At 41.1% G+C, this 14,405-nt stretch overlaps 1 protein-coding gene across 3 annotated transcripts in view; it reads right to left on the reverse strand.

The window, feature by feature from the left end:
- The window catches only part of ALG9 (ALG9 alpha-1,2-mannosyltransferase), a 103,344-nt gene that overhangs the window by 38,080 nt on the left and 50,859 nt on the right, over positions 1–14,405 (reverse strand). The gene's annotated exons all lie outside the window — the stretch shown is intronic.

The following is a 14,405-nucleotide window of genomic DNA, read 5'->3' on the forward strand; positions in this document are numbered from 1 at the left end:
CCAAGGCTTCATCAGTAATTGCAAAGGTCCTTTCAGGATACGGGACATCAATCACAATCCTAAAACTTCCCACAGGGTTAGAGAAGTACAACATCCAAACCCTGGGACAATGTTACTTGTGCTCTCTGCATTCAGATAGGAGTGTTGGGTACTGGGGTATTATTTAGGCTTCTGGAGGCAGGAGAGAGATATGCACCCACCCAGCCAAATATACATGTAAGCTTTGGGAGTTCTGACTCTAGTTTGGGTATTAAGTTCCTCTGGCCTCACAGACACTTCCGAAGCTAGCTTGAGTCCACAACCTACTCAAAAAACCTCCTTCTGCTGCTATCATTCCCTTCCAATCTATCACTTCTTATCTCAGAGATGGAAAGGGCATCACCTAACCATGCATGCTACTATGTGAAACCCTGTCTCTGCTGACAGAGACATGTGAGATACCCTACACCTCTTAAATGGTACAGAAATATCATATATCATCACCTCCTTCCACATTTCAACAGAACTGACAGACATGGGAACTGTCTGGACAGAAAGGATCAGTAAAACAGGTATCAGAAGTGCAAGAGTAGAGAAGATTACAAAAAATATATAATAACTATTAGCAAAACTGCAGTCATCCAGTTGATTACAACTGGATGGATACTCATAAAATAATATTAATATATTTCATTTAAAACCACATCAAGGGGGGATGCCTGGGTGGCTCAGTCAGTTAAGCGTCCAGCTTTAGAAACTCCGGTCATGATCTCACGGTTCATGAGTTCAAGCCCCACATCGAGCTCTGTGCTGACAGCTCAGAGCCTGGAGCCTGCTTTGGATTCTGTGTCTCCCCCTTTCTCTCTGCCTCTCTCCACTCATGCTTTCTCTCTCAAAAATAAACAAACATTAAAAACATATTCCCCACTTACAGCAATGGACAGATCCTCTAAACAGAAAACAATGGCTTTGAATGAATAATACCACAATGTAGGGGACTTCAACACCCCACTTACAGCAGTCGACAGTCATTTAAACACAAAATCAACAAAAACATATTGAGGGCACCTGGATGGCTCAGCTGGTTAAAAGTCTCTTGGTTTCCACTCAGGTCATGATCTCACAGTTCATGAATTTGAACTCTACGTTGGGCTCTGCACTGACAGAGCAGTCCGCTTGGGATCCTCTCTCTCTCTCTCTCTCTCTGCCCCTCCCCTGCTCATGGTCTCCCTCTCAAAATAAACTTGAAAAAAAATAATAAAACTATTTAAGTACTGTGCTTCTCATAAAATTAATTCAATGGAACATGCTACAAAATCTGTAGAATACTTCTGCCAAATATTTCCTTTCAAACTAAAAAAAAATTACAGTCCTAACCAAAATCACAAATACATGGCAGAGCCACATCTGGACCAAAGTCAATGTGATTTCAAAAGTCACATCAAGACCCAAAATGACTGAATCAGAGACAAAGTGGTCTCGGTAGCTCATCTAAATGCTTCTTACAAATTAAAACCAGTAACGAGTCTTCCTAGAATGTCAGTTATCAGCTAAGATAAAGGCCATTTGAAACATGAACAGATGTTTAGCAAATCTCATATTTCATGGTAAAGGGATGGAATCTTTTCCCTCGGGATCAGGAATCAGCCAAAGCTTTTTATCATGAGATTCAAGGGTTCCAGTCATCAGGGTAAGAGAAAGAAATGACACAAGAAATGGAAAGAGAACAAAATTCATTCATCACTATATGACTGGTATATATAAAAATCCTTGGAGCGCCTGGGTGGCTCAGTCGGTTAAGCATCCGACTTCAGCTCAGGTCATGATCTCATGGTTTGTGGTTCAAGCCCCACGTCAGCCTCTGTGCTGACAGCTCAGAGCTGTGAGCCTGCTTTGGATTCTGTGTCTCCCTTTTTCTCTTCCCCTCTCCTGCTTGTGCTCTATCTCTCAAAAATAAATAAATGTTAAAAAAAAATTAAAAACAAAATCCAGTTGCCCGATAAATTTTTGGAATTGAGTTTATCACACTTTAGAATTATAGAATGTAAAAATCAATGTCATATATTCCTATAGAACAGCAGTAAACAATGTATAAAATAATTGTGTTTCAATTATAGACTTTCAAATCCTATAATAAAAAGTGTAATTTACAAGAATTTGAAAATACAGACCTTAGAATAAATCTAACAAAAATATGGCAAAGTCCTCTATAAAAAATTGTGAAATTTTATTGACAAATGTCTGTCAACGTAGAAACTTATAACATGATATAGTCATATAATTAAAATGTATATACATTCAATGAAATATTATTCAATCTTAAAAAGGATACACTGTACAACATGGACGAACCTTGAAAACATGATGCTAAGTGAAAGAAGTCAGCTGCAAGAAGCACATGCTGTGTGATTCCACTTACATGAGATGTCCAGAACAGACAAATCCACAGAGAAAAAGAGCAGATTAGTGCTTGCTAAGGACTGGGGAAGTGACTGCTTAATGCATACAGGGGTTTTTCAGGTATGAAAGTATTCTGAAATTAGATAATGGTTATGGCCTCACATCAGTATGAATGTACTAAACACCACTGAATAGTGCATTTTAAAATCATTGATAACTGTAAGATCCAGCAACCCCATTTCTGGATTTATACCCTGAAGAATTGAAAGCTATGACCTGAAACAGGTATTTGTATTCCAATGTTCACAGCAGCATTATTCACAACAGACAAAAGGTGGAAACAACCCAAAGTCCATGAGTGGAAGAATGAACTAAAAAAGAAATCTGAGGCACCTGGGAGGCTTAGTAAGTTAAGCATCTAACTTTGGCTCAGGTCGTGATCTCATGGTCTTTGGCTTCTGTGTCTCCCTCTCTCTCCGCCCTTCCCCTGCCCACGCTGTGTGTGTGTGTGTGTGTGTGTGTGTGTGTGTGTGTGTGAGTGACTCAAAGATTAACATTAAAAAATTAAAAATTTTTAAAAAAGATTTAAAAAACTGTCTACTGAGTACCACTTTTCAGTCTGAGATGAATAACAAGATCGAGAGAGAGAGAGAGAGAGAGAGAGGAGATGGTCATACAACATGCTTAATGCCACTGAATTATATCCTAAAAATGGTTAAAGTAGTAAATTTTATCACTATAAAACCTGTTGAAATGATTCATTTTAATCTCAAAAGAATTTTTGACAATACAGTATTAAATGGAGAGATACGCCTTATTCTTAAAGACTCACTGTTATAAAGATGTAAAGTCTGAATAAATTGACCGATCTAATAAACGCAGTCTCAAAAATCCCAACAGACTTACTTTGTGAAACTTGACAAGCTGATTCCAAAATGTATAGGGAAATGTACAAGACAGCCAAGGCGCAGTCAGGAAAGAAAAGCAAGGTGGGGGCATATCGGCAATACACTTACAGGAATGAAGACAAGAGGTGTTTAGTGCAGGAACAGAGCAACAGACTGATGAAGAGAATAGAGCCTAGAATGGATGCAGGCAACATGGACCCTGATTTATGACAGAATGATGCCTCAGCCCAGAGGGGCGAGGACAGGCCTTTCACTGACTGGTGCTCACACAACTGGACAAACACTGGGGGGGGTGGGAAATGAAACTGAATCACAACCTCACTCCGCTCACAAAAATCAATCTCAGATGGATTACAGAACTAAATGAGAAAGGCAAAACCATAAAGCTCTTGGAAGATACTATCAGAGAATATCTTCAAGAACTTTCAGTAAAAGTCTCTTTAGACAAGACACAAAAAGGATTAACTACCAAAAAAATGGATAAATCTGACTACATTAAAATATCTATTCATCAGACACACCCTCATCAGAGTGAAGAGATGAGCCACAGAATGGCAAAAGAAACATGCAACGTATGAAGCCATCAAGGATTCATATCTAGAACTTATAAAGAATACCTGCTAGTCAACAAGACAAAGATCATTCAACAGAAAGATGGGCAAATCACTTTAATAGGTACTTCATAGGAAAAAGTCTAAATTGCCAAAAACAAATGACCAAGGGCTCACCTTCATACTAGGAACCAAGGAAATGCAAACCAAAACCACAATGAAAAATTACAATAGTTAAGTGTTGGCCAGAATATGGAGAAACTTCATTCTTTGCAGGCAGGAGATCAAGTTGGTACAAGATTTTTGGGCAACTATTTGGTAGAATCTACAAAAACTGAACACATACATTTGCTATGAGCCAACATTTGTATGCCCAAGTATTAGACTGAACCATATGAAATCATTAATATTTCACTATTTAATCCACAAAATTAGTACTTTCACCATGGTTCAAGCTAACAGATTTTCAACAGAAATGCATGCATGAAAAGACAATTCAAGAACGCTCAACATGGCTTTATTTGCAGTTGGTCCAGACTGGAAAGAGGCAAACATTCATCAACAGAAAAGTGATAAACTGTGGTATAATCCTACAATGAGATGCTATATAGTAAAAGAGAACTACAGCTATATGCAACATGTGCGATTATTAACAAACAAAACATTGAGGGAAAAGGTCAAGACACACAAAAAATGCAGTATGATTCTACGTATATGAAGTTCAAAAACAGTCAAAACTTAATCATTTATGAGTGCATACAAATACAAAAGTGGTAAATCTAAAGAGAAAAACCAGGAAATGATTACCATACAAATCAGAGAGTTTCCCTGAAGGGGGGAGTGGGTAGTGATCCAAAGGAATTGGAGGGAGGGGAGTTGTGGGCAGGGGCAGTGTTCTACTATCTGAGCTTGGTGGTGCTTGCACAGGTACCCGGCTCTATTATTATATTACTGATTACTGCACACTTGTGTTTTGTGCACACTGAGGCTTAAGGGTCATCCACAATTGAAGGTTCAAAACAGTGCTTATAAGAACAGCTTGTTCTGGGGCGCCTGGGTGGCTTAGTCGGTTAAGCGTCCGACTTTCGCTTAGGTCATGATCTTGCGGTTCGTGGGTTCGAGCCCCGCATCGGGCTCTGTGCTGACTGCCAGCTCAGAGCCTGTAGCCTGTTTCAGTCTGTGACTCCCTCTCTCTCTGACCCTCCCCTGCTCACGCTGTCTCTCTCTCTCTCTCCTAGAAATAAATAAAACATTAAAAATTAAAAAAAAAAAGAAAAAAAAAAAAAAAAAGAACAGCTTGTTCTTCTCCAGCCTGCGGTAAACTCTGTCCTTTCCGCCACCTCTAGCTCACAGCACTTTTCCCATTCTCTCCTAGCATTATTTATATGTAAAGGAGACTGGAGTCTCACATCTGTCTCTACATATGCGCTATTCCTCCAGGGGGAGAGAAAGCACACTGGGAATTGACGTCAGACCCAATTCCATTCCACACAACTCTAAAAATGATTCTTTGCATAAACACTTCAGGAAGCGGACTTTTTGGTCGCAACACCCACTCTGTAGCTCCCAAGGATTTTAAAAACATGAAACAAGTTTTTAAAAGCTTTGCAAGCGCCATGCCTCTGTAATCAAATAGGAGCAGCAAGGGGCAGAGCTCCCACGGTCTCATGCCAAGACCTCCTTCAGTTAGGGGGCCTCTCAGTAGCACATTTCAATCCTTGACCTCAGTCTGGCCTTTTCTGGCCAGACATACTACAGAGGTCTGATTACCTAGATTTGGTTCTGGGTACATGTGGTCTCCCAGAAACCTGGGTAGTAACTAACACCCAACTACACCACTTAGCTTTAAGCTCCACTCATCACACAATCCATATGCAAATTCTATTTAAAATAATGTTTTTGGGAAGATACCACTGCAAAATCATACTAAGTGAGATAGCAGTCCATTTAAAACTATGTAGCCTTTTCATCCTTCATGAGAAGCAGCTGCTGATTTTCTTTTTCCAGAAAGCAGTTAATGAACAACTAATACATATAAGGACAAAGGCTTCCAGTGGAAAATGATTAGGTATGATCAAGGGCAAGTTCTTTATCAGAGAAGCAATAAGTTATTTAGAAAAGGAGCACCCAAAATGAACAAAATAAAAGGCAACCAATGGAATGGAAAATATTTGCAAAGTATGTATCTGATAAGGAGTTAACACCAAAAACATGTAAGAAACTCTTACAACCCAACACCAAAAAACTCCAAATAATCTGGTTCTTTAATTAGCAAAAGACCTGAATAGACACTTTTCCAAAGAAAATCTATCAATGTCCAACAGGTACATGAAAAGGTGTTCAGTGTCGCCAATCATTAGGAAAATGCAAGTTATAACCATAATGAGCTACCACCTCCTCTCACATCTACTAGAATGGCTATTATTAAAAAGATAAGAGATAAAAACGACTAGCCAGGATGTGGAGACAAAAGAAACCCTGTGGACTGTTGGTGGGAATGTAAATTGGTACAGTCATTATGGAAAACAGTAAGGAGGTTCCTTAAAAACTTAAAGTAATTACAAGATGATCCAGCAATCCCACTTTTGGGTATGTATCTGAAGGAAGGGGAGTCACTGCCTGGGAGAGATACCTGCACTCCCATCATCACTGCAGCATTCTTCACAACTGCTAAGACACAGAAACAACCTAAATGTTCATCAATGGAGGAAATGTGGTTTGTATGTCACACACACACACACACACAGAAGGAAACCCTGCTATTTGTGATAACATGGATTAATCTTGAGGGCATCTTGCTAAGTAAAGTAAGTTTGATAGAGATAGACAAATAGTGTATGATCTCCTTCATAGGTGGAATCTTAAAAAGTCGAACTCCTAGAAACGGTATAATCGTGGCTCCCAGGGGCTGGGGTCATGGGAAGATGTTAGTCAAAGGGTATAAATTTCAGCTATAGGATGACTACTTTCAAAGGACCTCAAGTGCAGCAGGATGACTACAGTTAACGATACAGCATTGTACACTTGAACTCTAAAAGGGAAGATCTTAAATGTTCTCAACATAAAACAACAACAACCAAAACCGGTTAACTGTGAGGTGATGGGTGTGCTAACAAACCGTGTTGTGGTTATCCGCACAATATACACATACACGAAATCATCACATTGTACACTTCAAACTTACATAACATTATGTGTCAATTCCATCTCAGTAAAACTGGGAAAAAATTTATTTAAACAATCAGAAGAACCCTCCATCAGAGGGCTAGATTCAGATCTAGGCTCCCCCATAAATTAGATGGGGGACTCATACTCATTTAAGTTTTTTATATCTCAATTTCTTCTTCTGTAAAATAAGGAGACTACCATTTTCCTCAAAGAGTTACAATGAGGATTGAATGAAAGGGTTCATTTAAATAAAACTTGTAAAGTATAGGGGTACCTGAGTGGCTTAGTGGGTTAAGCGGCCGACTTTGGCTCAGGTCATGATCTCATGGTTCATGGGTTCCAGTCCTGCGTCGGACTCTGTGCTGACAGCTCAGAGCCCGGACACTGCTTTGGATTCTGTGTCTCCCTCTCTCTCTGCCCCCTTTCCCGCTTGTTCTGTCACTCTCTCTCTCTCAAAAATAAATAAAAGCAGTAAAATATCTTTTGCAATAAATAAATAAAACTTATAAACTATAAAGGATGACACATATTGCTTTAACATTAGAAGGAATCCTTGATTAACTCTGTAAAATGTGAGAACCTGACAGAAAAGAACCCTGGAGCATTAAGGGTCCATTAAAATCAATTCTTTTTTTAATTGTTTAATGTTTGTTTATTTTTGGGAGAGAGACAGGGTAAAAATAGGGGAGGAGCAGTGAGCAGAGAGAACAGGAAAAAAGTGAATCTGAAGCAGGTTCTAGGCTCTGAGCTATCAACAGAGGCCAAAGCAGGGCTCAAACCCACGGACCGCAAGATCATGACCTGAGCCAAAGTCAGACGGGTAACCAACTAGGGCACTCCAGTGCCCCAGATTTGTTGTTTTCCACGAAGATTGGTGTTTACTGTCAATTCAAGTTATGTCCAACATGTAGGACAGAAGGGTTACAATATTAACTATCCAGAGTCCTCAATTAGCAATGAATTAGCAGTATCCACTAAATGTCACCAAAATGAGTCTTCTGTGCATCATCAAAGCCCTTTGATGAAGTACCTATTTGGTGAATCCTCAACTTGGGTATACAAAATTCTTGTGGGCATGTCTCTGTTACTAAACTTGTAACTGAGGTCAGGAAATGACATTAGCACATGTAAAATACAGAAAGTAAGTATTCTAACAACATCAGAGTTCAGAGAGGAAGAAATCACTGGGGGCTGCAGTGGTTGAAAACATTTCCTAGAGATGGTAAAAGTTGGAAAGAACAGAGGGAAAAAGGCAGAAGAACGTGGTTTACAGGGGAACCAGGAGAAATATCTCTCGGTCTCAAGAGACATGTGTGTGGAGAATAGCGAAGAGAGAGTCTGAGGGCTGATAATGGAGGACCCAAATTAAGAGCATCTGAATTTTGTGCATCAGGAATCTACTCTAGGCTTTTCAGCCACAGAGTCAAAGGATTAAGAAGTGGGCCTCAGAGAGCAGGGGAGCCACACTGGCCGTGCGGAGGGAAGGCTGGGAGCGGGCACCCCGCTCTGGGAGGCAGTGCCGGCTGTGAGGGAGCGATGGCATCCTGAGCTGGGGTGGCAGATGGGAAGAAGAAAGCAAAGTCTCAGGCCTTTTTCAGAGGAAATCAGAGGTACCAAGACTTCTAACCCAGTGAACGGGAGCAAAGAGGGGGCTGCAGAGCGAAGAATCAGTTTGGGGGAGATGAAGAGAAGACGGCAGCTTGCATTTGACACCTAACCTTTTACACTTTGGAACTGAAAGAAGGCCCAGTGACTGGAACACCAGGAGTTAACAGCTGTTCTCCGTTCCCACTGCCTACAACCCCCCTCCCCCCCATAAATCCCTCCTCATCCTGCAGATTCCAGCCCCTAATCATTTCCGTGGGACGGGTCCTCGCATTCTGTGCCCTCAGAAACCAGTGCGCCCCCTGCAAACACTGCACGACCGTAACCTGTGAGTTAGGAGCCAACGCTATAGAAGGGGCAGTTGCGTCTGCCTCACTCACTCAGCACCCCAAACCAGGCCACGCAGGCCGTGCACGGCAGGTGCACAAGCCTGCACGACAGAAGATTCAAGTAAGAGGAGGGAGGGGGAGGAGGCAGGGGAGGAAGGAGGAGAGAAGAACGGAGCGGAGAGGAGCGAAGAGCACAGGTGAGGTGCGGGAGGACACCTAAGGTACTGAGCGGCGGGAGCACGTGCAAGAAGGGACGGAAGGAGCACTAGAGAGGTTGTACAGGAGTCAAAGTACAGCTTTGAAACTGAGGGAGGGTGAACGTTAGAAGCCACAGAAAGGCTGTGAGGCAGCTTCGAGACAGAGAGAAGGTAACACCATGAGCAGGTTCAACGGTTGTACCAGAGAGTACATGTATCACAGCAGAGGGTGTCTGTGTGGGGACACGGAAAAAGTCCTAGTCCAGCCTCGTCTCCTCAGTGACCTTCCCCGCAGTGCATCCAGCTGCCTGGGCCAAGCCCCACAAGTCCTAGGACAGGAAGGATGTGAACTTGCTTTCAGGCATCTATCGGCTGGAAATGACAATGACGCACATGGCTGTAAAAATAGAGCTCTCTGGCAAGGGCCAGTGTGAAGTTCAAGAACATCACAGACAAACCATCTCCATGTTCCATGTTTAAGAGCTCTCATTCCTCAAATGTCACTGAAAATTCCCTGGTAAACAAATGCAGTCAAGAATCCTCTAAGACTTCACGGGGATAATGGGATCAATTAAAACCAATTATCCTGTGACCTCCAAGTCACAGTGGGACGGTACTAAAGTGGAGAAAACTGTTGGCCGTGACCACGGCTGAGTAAAATGTGTCATAAACGGAGGCCATGGAACAGCAACAATGGCTGAGCCAGGTTATGAATTTAATACTTTTAAAGCAGCATGCAGAAGGTCTTCTTTATTTCCAAAATGTAATAAATTTTGATTCGGTCCATTTCCTCATATCTCCCTGAGCAACACGCGTGAGGCCCAAGATCCCTTACAGCTGAGCACTCTGAGCTCTGTGAAGACGGAAGCGGAGTCGGTCTGGACCAGCGCAGTACCCCTAGCGCCTGTACCGTACCGGGCACACAGCAGGCACTCCCGTGGCGTTCGCTGAAGGAAAGCGTGCTCACCAGCGGCACCCAGGATGCCGGACAACCTCGAGTACCAAGTGTTAATAAAGACGAAGACTAGATCGCTGTAACTGCCAAGAATTTTTCTCTTAGCTTCTAGCCCCAGGAGGACAATCTACTTCCTCTAAAATGTCCTACAATGAAGATCAAATCACACCGTAATAAATCTACTAAAATATCTCTAAATAGCAAAATGAGTTCAAGCTCCAGCAAACTATTAATTTTGAGCAAGGCAAGACCATTCACCGTAACAAAGATCTGACTTATTTGGATATTTTATAGAATGAAAGATTAAAGTATGGGAGTTGTCCAGAGCAATCAACTTAATTATTCCTGGATCCAACTACTGTGATGAGAAGGTACCACTCCCTTCAGGACTGTGAGTGCACTCCTGCTACCGGGAATGGATTAGAGAACACAAGGAGCACAGAGAACGACAAGAATCTCATTGAAAAGCAAACCAAAACTCTACATGGATATCGCTTGCTTTTTCTCAATTCACAGACAAAATGTTCCAGACAATTAAGTTCAGTTCTGCAAGCCCGCATGTACAGAATTTCTCTGAGAATCTGTCTTTTAAATCCATTGTAGCCAAAATTTTTATAATAAAAAATATTAAAAAAAACAAATACTATAGTATATACATACACATATATATCTTCTACTGTACTTGGATGTAGACTACAGCAGCAAGCAGCCATAAAACACGTGGTTAGAAGAGTTAACTCTCAAAGTCCCCAGCAGCAGAGCAGAATGATACTCTGAACCTCCTGCCCCCCAGCCAAGCACTCTTGTCTAGTATTACCTTTTGCATCAAAACATGGGAGCCCCAATACTCTGCCTCTAGCTTTGTGGCTAAGACAAGTCACTTAACTCAGTCTCAGAGGTTTTACAGGATCTCCACAGGGTTTTGACTGCAAACCACTAAAATCCCTCTCAACTCTAAGAAAAGGTCATTGCCCAGAAAATAGTTTCATCACAAGTATAAACACTGCACAATGCTGATTCTACTTTTCTCAAAACTACTGCTGCTCATTACTAGATACATTTTCACACTGAAAAACAACTCTACACTGGAGGTAACAAATACCCTAGGATCTGCTTCTATATTGCCATGGTTTGGGCAATTAGAAAGTCTGCCTTCTCAGGGGGGCCTGGGGGGCTCAGTCAGTTAAGCATCTGACTTCAGCTCGGGTCATGATCTCATGATTCACAAGTACAAGCCCTGCATCGGGCTCTGTGCTGACAGCTCAGAGCCTGAAGCCTGCTTCAGATTCTGTGTCCACCTCTCTCCCCCTCTCTCAAAAACAAATAAACATTTAAAAAAAAAAAAAAAAAGTCTGTCTTCTCATACTGAGCATAGACGAGGATATGTATTTGTCAAGAATGCCAAAAGCAAAATAAGATAATTCAGTTCTCTGAATTTGCTGATGTCAAGGAACTATTAAAAGCCAAGATATTATCACGGTTATTCTGACATTGTTAAATATGGACAGGGTTAGGGACATTTTGTGGGCTTGCACGCTTGAAAAGTGTTCAATTTTTACAGGGCTTCTTTAATTCTACATACTTTATCAATATGAAGCAGAGAATTTGGAAATAGGTCGCACGTGTTACCTAGAGAGCCTAGAATCACCACACAGATCCATTCTCAAGTCGAGTGACAGCACACACAGAAAACCCAGACAGCGTCTTCCTTCCCACTGCTCCGGTCAGACCTCACTCACCACTGGTGGCACTCTCACCGAGCCTCGATGCAATCTCATCGTGCTTTTCAACCTGGCGCTCCAGTAAGCCACTACCGATTGACCAGAAGCATCAAGTGAACAGAAATCGTGTGCCTACTTTGTTAAATCAGCACGTGGGGTGAACACCCAGGACTGGTAATGCCACCTGGTGAAGCCCAATCCACATAACATTTAATTCTCAACAACTTATCTCGATAAAAACCTACCTGTTCCTTTATATAAAACCCATCATTTAGAAAACTAAGAAATCTTTTTTTCTGCTGCTTTTTACTTTTTATAACAATAAATTTAGGTTTTCTTTGTAAATTTGACTTTTAAAATAAGAGCTTATATAAAATATTTTAAGAACACATCTGTAACAAAGAATGAAATCATTCTGAGCCTAGATGGCTCAGTCAGTTGAGCACCTGACTCTTGACTTCGGCTCGCGTCACAATCCCAGGGTCATGGGATTGAGCCCTGTGTGAGGCTTGGCACTGAGCATGGAGCCTGCTTAAGGTTCTCTGTCTCTCTTCCCCTCCACTTCCGGCACTAAGCGTGGAGCCTGCTTAAGATTCTTTCTCTCTCTCTCTCTCCTCTGTCCCTCTCCCCTACTCATGCATGCTCCAAAATAAACCATTTTTAAAAAGAATGGACTAGAATAGAAAGTATGAGAATGAATTACACTTAGTAAAAATAAGTATTTTTTGAAACTTTAACCCCCATTCTGTGTGTGCATGCTGAGTTGTGCTGTAGAGGTTATTTTAATATTTTTTATTTGAAAGAAAGAGAGGACGCGAGCGAGCAGGGGAGGGGTGAAGAGGGAGGGAAACACAGAACCTGAAGCAGGCTCCAGGCTGTCAGCACAGAGACCAACGTGGGGCTCGAACCCCAGAACCGTGAGGTCATGACCTGAGCCGAAGTCAGACACTCAAACGAATGAGCCACCCAGGCACCCATAGAAGGTATTTCTCATTCTCTGCTGGAGATAAAGAAATAAATTTGGAAGCCACTCTTTTAAAAAAAATCCTATTAAATAGCAAATTAGGAAATAAAAGAAAAATACATCCCACAACTTTCAGAGAATTTCTACTTTAGAGTTAAGTTGAGCCATGCACACAAAAAGCCATCTACTGCTTCTTTATATTTCCATTTTTTCTTTAAAGTTTTTATATTGTCATTAAAATTTTAAAGGACCGGGGTGCCTGGGTGCCTCAGTTGGTTAAGCATTCAACTTTGGGTCCGGTCATGATCTCCTGGTTAATGGGTACGAACCCTGCTTGGTGCTGATGGCTTGGAGCCTGGAGCTGCTTCGGATTCTGTCTCTCACTCTCTCTCTCTCTGTCCCTCCCCTGCTTGTGTGCTCTCTCTCTCTCTCTCTCTCTCTCTCTCTCTCTCAAAAATAAACATTAAAAACATGTTTTTAAATTTAAAAAAATAAACAGGACCAGAAGAAGACATATAGACAGATACCTACCTTTTAGGAGCTTACTACTTAAGATAGACAATACCAAATAAACTTTAAATACCAAATAAACTATTCAGCCAAAGGAATTAAAGCAATTATGCCAAAATATAAATAAAAAGTAGCAGGAAATTAATTTTAATCATTCAGAGTAGGCAAAACATGCTCACAAAATCTATTATAATTCTGTTTAATCAGCCAACTGGCATTATTATTGGTTCCTGGAGTATATTTTGTGATCCAAGAAGAGGGAATGACTTTATAAACTAACACCTTTTATGATTATTTTCATCACCCTTCAAAAGGGTGTTAATTCAATAGATGAAGCTCTACCCAGGCTAATATATGCATCAACCTATTAAATTATAGGACTAGTTTCCTACTTGGAATGCTGGGAAAAGCTAGGTAGGGGAAACAGACTGGGGCTAGTGACCAATTTTTTAGTGATTCCTATGTTGGGTTTCAACGGGTAATTTTGCTAGTTTATTTGAAATTCTGTTAATTTCCAAAATATTCATATTGAAGTGTTAATAGCAAAATATATTCAGAAGAGGTTATGTATGGTTTCTTCTACTAACATATACAATTGCACATTGTATATGTTAGTATACAATTGTATATGTTAGTATACACATATAACATATAATGTGGTGTATGTGTTAACAGTAAATGGATTTTTTAAAAGATTAAGTCAATGTTTACAGGTAAATAATGCATAATTACTGGACAATTGGGCAGAGTAAATGGCCATGAGAAAACAGTGTCACAATGACAAAAAGAGGTAATAAGTAGCTCTCCCTTGCTCGACCTGCAAGGAACTCCCATAAAAAAACAAGACCTATAGCCTGAAAAATGGTATGGCAGACTAATCGGAAGGAAAGTAGTAGAAAAGAGTAGCATTACAGGAACAGCAATCTACCTCTGAGAAAACGCACAGGTGTAAGTAAGCCAGGCACGCAGACTAGGTGGGAGAGACTACATAAGATGAGGCAGGCTGTGGCTCCCATGCTTTGAACTCCAGTCGTTCTGTAAAGGACGCTTACTGGGGAGTTCAGAAGCATCCACGTGAAAACAGACCTAGCACGGTTTTAAAAAAAGGATTCCATCTT

The sequence above is a fragment of the Hyaena hyaena genome, unplaced genomic scaffold (genome assembly GCF_003009895.1).
Source record: "Hyaena hyaena isolate Hyena2069 unplaced genomic scaffold, ASM300989v1 scaffold_36, whole genome shotgun sequence".
Taxonomy (NCBI): domain Eukaryota; kingdom Metazoa; phylum Chordata; class Mammalia; order Carnivora; family Hyaenidae; genus Hyaena; species Hyaena hyaena.